Genomic DNA, 4,433 nt, shown 5'->3' on the forward strand with positions numbered 1-4,433 from the left:
CTATAGAATTTCATATAATTACTATTTTAATGTATTTAAACTTTTATATATATAAAAATATTTATATGGAATCCAATTTATTTTTATGAATTTAATAAAATACGAATTCAGATGGATTGAAAATTTCCAATCCATTTCAATCCATTTTCGTTTGCTGGGTATTTACCTCATAAAAACTGTTGCCAGAAAATTCTTGATACTTATGCAACACGTTAAACACACGAGTATAAATAATTTTACTAACGCATACACTGCTCGGTATTATTATGTTAAACACAACGAATAGCAGTAGAATAACTGGCGAATTACCTACAGTTACCCTACTAATTGTAAGAGCACTTGGTCAAATACCGATCTTTTTTCTATTCCTAAACAAAGTTTGGCATTTAGAGAACAAGTTTTGTGCATTACCGATCTCAATTCATGCGTATTCTTTAATTGGTATAAAAGTCCGAAATATCTACATAAGATGCAAAACGTGCGTCGCAAGTCACAAAATTAGAAATTAACCTCTAATGTACTTTAATTATAATATAGTTATAGGACGCAGAAATCAGAACGCAGAAAGTTGAGTGAACTTCAACTTTCGCGTCTTGCGTTTTACGTATTGCGGTCTGCGATCTATTACAATTTAAAATACATTTTACTTGCTATCTGCGATCAGTGTTCTGCATCTTATGTAAATCGGACTTATAATTCTGAAGTTCACCTCTGGGTCACAAATGACCTAACATGTGTACAGGGTGTACATTTTTTGTAATTAAAAAATTTTTATTTTTTTTTCTTTATTTTCAACTAATTCTTGGTTGTATTGCGGAAATATTTCGTGAATTATTAAAAAAAGAATTTAACTTTAAAACAACATATTAGCTCTTAATAAACACGATTTTTGGTACCCTTGTTCTAAATGTTGTCAGTAATATTATGTATTATGTTATGTCTATAATGTTATAAAGAATATTTTCTTAATAAATTATAAGTTTTTTCAACACAATAGCAATAAAATGCATTGTTTAAAATGTAAATGCAATACATCTTCAATGTAGCCATTCATGCATATTAAAAAAAATATCATTTTCAAGTTATTCGATAACTAAACTTTTTGGACAGCTGACACTTGAACTATTTCTTTTTTATAATTAAGAATATCAATTTTAAGATATTGAACTATATTTTGCCTTTAAACAATTTTGTTTTAAAGTTTTAGATTTTTACATAAAACAGTGCATTTTTCTCATTTCGTTAACTAAATTTAATTATAACAATTTATCTATAATTTGTCATGAATATACATATAATTGCACAAATAGAGAAATTATAATATATAATTTAATTTAATACATACGTTCGATCATTCGTATCCTGGATTAATTTTCATCATTTTTACAAGTATATATAAATTATTAAACAATTTTTACATACATTTTGACATCTTTAGAGTTTAATAATTTATTTATATTTGTAAAAATGATGAAAATTAATCCAGAACACGAAAATCAAACATGTATATGAAGGGTGCCAAAAACTAAAGTATGTACTAAGGATTAATAATATACATGTAATGCGCAACTATTTTTATGCTTAAAATATCAAGAAGTAAAAAATTAAAGTTACAAGATCTACAATTGTATTTTTATTATAGATAGAATGGTTTTCTCAAGGATCGATTATTTAAGCTTTAAATATTTAAGCGATTATTTAAGTCTTTAAAAGTAAAAAAATATATAGGCTTGATCTTTCAAATATAGAATCGCTCGAGTCATTCGCATTCGTATAAAAACTAACGCTAATGCAGTTAGACCGTGGTCGAAGATATAATCTCATCACAGAATCTCTGACGGAAGCAATTCATATTATCTGATAGAAAGAGGCATGCACGAAATAATAAATTTCCGGGATATCCAAAGATGTAACGAAAGTTTATTGCGCCCTTCCAGCAAGGAAATATTAGGTGTAGTAAAAAAAAATCCATTATTTTTCCATTCAATTTTATGCAAAAATAATGGATTTCTTTTTACTACATCTAATATATTGGCGCCTCCCTTTCCCGAGAAAAATCTTTCCTACAATAATTATAACTTTACTGTACTATGATACAAGATGCAAGATAAATGTCTTCCAATCTATACATTTAAACATTAATATATTAGAAAATATAAATATTTTATTACTTTTTAAATTTTTTTTTTAAAGTTACCTATTTCAAAAATGTTAAAATTTCTCGCTTTGACTACAGCGAATTTATTAATTATGTCATCCAGATTAATTTGTCAGAATTGTCACTTTATTTTCAATTGATAATAAAACAAAAACTGATTAATATTCCTTGATTCATCGAAGAATGGAGATAATTTTTTCAATTTAAGTTTGCTAAAACATCGTTCACAAGATGCCACAGTTACTGATAAAAAATGCTTTACGATCATGAAGAGCCAAAACGACACGTATATAACCTTGATATTGACCTTCACGATCAATCGATCCATGAGATATAATCAGAGGCATAGTGAGGGGTTGACGAAACTGGCCTATGCCAGGGGCGCACACCCGCTGACATGGGCCAGTTTCAACTTCTTACTACACCTCTGATTATATCTCATGAATCGACTGGTTGCCTTGTGAAGTTCAATGTCAAGATTATATACGTATCGGAATTCTGGCTCCTGAATCCACTTAACATCCTCACTTTTCAGGTCGACTACAAATAAATTCGATTGCGTTAGTGCGTTCTTAAGACATTCCGCCGCTGCTGCTGCTCGGTCTGGACTGGTCGTTGTCAAATGTCCGTAAATCGATACGTAATACGGGAAGGAAGTATCTCGTTTCTTCCTATAATATGTTTCAACACACATTTATAATGTAAATGTGATAGTGACGATGATGACGGACAATTCTAACCGATCCTTTTTTCATGAATATGAATATAATTAATTCTGATATTTTTATTTGTAGAATACGAATCCATTAACTGAAATTTGTTTAAGAATTTTGAGAAAAATGGCAAATAAGAGACAAAAAATTATGATTTTCATCACATTGTAATATCGGCAACAAATATTTTTCTAAATTTTATTAATGCGAAAATATCAATATTAGTTTTAAAATGAATTTTTATTTTGATTTGGTTTTTCGTTTTTCAAAATACAACAATTTGAAAATAGCTTTTTTCCCATGTAATATATGTAAAAAGACTTTTTGTTCATCTTAATATATTATGTAGAAAGTAAAATATGCTTTTATACCTACATAATATAATAATCGAATTATACTAAATTAAAAAGCAATAAAATTGACAAAAATATAATATAGCAGAAAAATCGTAATCTGTAATGTGATTTAAGATTATAATTTTCCATATTGTATTTTGTGAATTGCTTTGGATTTAGTGTAATGATTAAATACAAATTTTGATAATGGATTTGATAATGATTCAACAAGCAAAATTATTATTTATATTGATCGTAAAAAAAGGTTTTGGACAGTATAACCAGTGTAAGATGTACAAGATCTCATTATTAGAATAAATTTTATATTTAAATCTTTTATTATATATAAAGAGACAATTGCATTTAGACCTGTACATTTGATATAAATGATATTAATACACGAGTAATTTATTTGTTATTTAGGTACAGTTGTTTTAAGTGAGTCGTATTTAGCTTTACATAGATTACACAACTGTCACATTGATCGTCATACGCACATTTTCTTATCTTTTTAAAGATAACAATTTTATTTAATGAGTTGGAGTTATATGATATTTTTTAGTGATCTTATTTAAAAATTATGAGATAATCGTAAATATTATCGAGTAACAGTGCTTGCATTTTTAGCGATGCTAAATCGATGATAAACGTCGGATATAGTATTTATGCCAATAAATAAAGTTATATAAATAATAATGTAATAAAACAGAATGAAATGAAGGTCACACATAATCTCATTGGAAAAGCATTCCACGTCCGGACATCTTTGAAATTTTCAATTTTCATTTTCGATTTTTTAAACATTTGCTGATATATTCTACAGATAAAAATACGAAATACGAGTTTCGCGAAAAAACATTTTAATGTGAAGTTATTCACAAAAAAATCTAAATTTTTTTTCGCAAAACTCATACTTATATCTGTATCTCGTATTTTTATCTGTAGAATATGTCAGCAAATTAAAAAAAAAACTAAAAATAACGATATCTCAAAGCTAATTTGATGTAAAATACATCTGGAGTTCTATGTGCAGCATCATTTTCGATGCTATTCTGCTTAAAATTTATGAGTTTCAATTATATTTGAATGAATTTTTTCAAAAGTTCATCTAATATAGTTGCTTTGTAAATAATTATATTATTAAGAACCCTATATTTTTTTGATATATATTATGAATATAGAACTATAAATATAATTATTATTAGTAACATTATATTGCAGTAATAA

Source organism: Atta colombica, unplaced genomic scaffold (genome assembly GCF_001594045.1).
Source record: "Atta colombica isolate Treedump-2 unplaced genomic scaffold, Acol1.0 scaffold83, whole genome shotgun sequence".
NCBI lineage: Eukaryota > Metazoa > Arthropoda > Insecta > Hymenoptera > Formicidae > Atta > Atta colombica.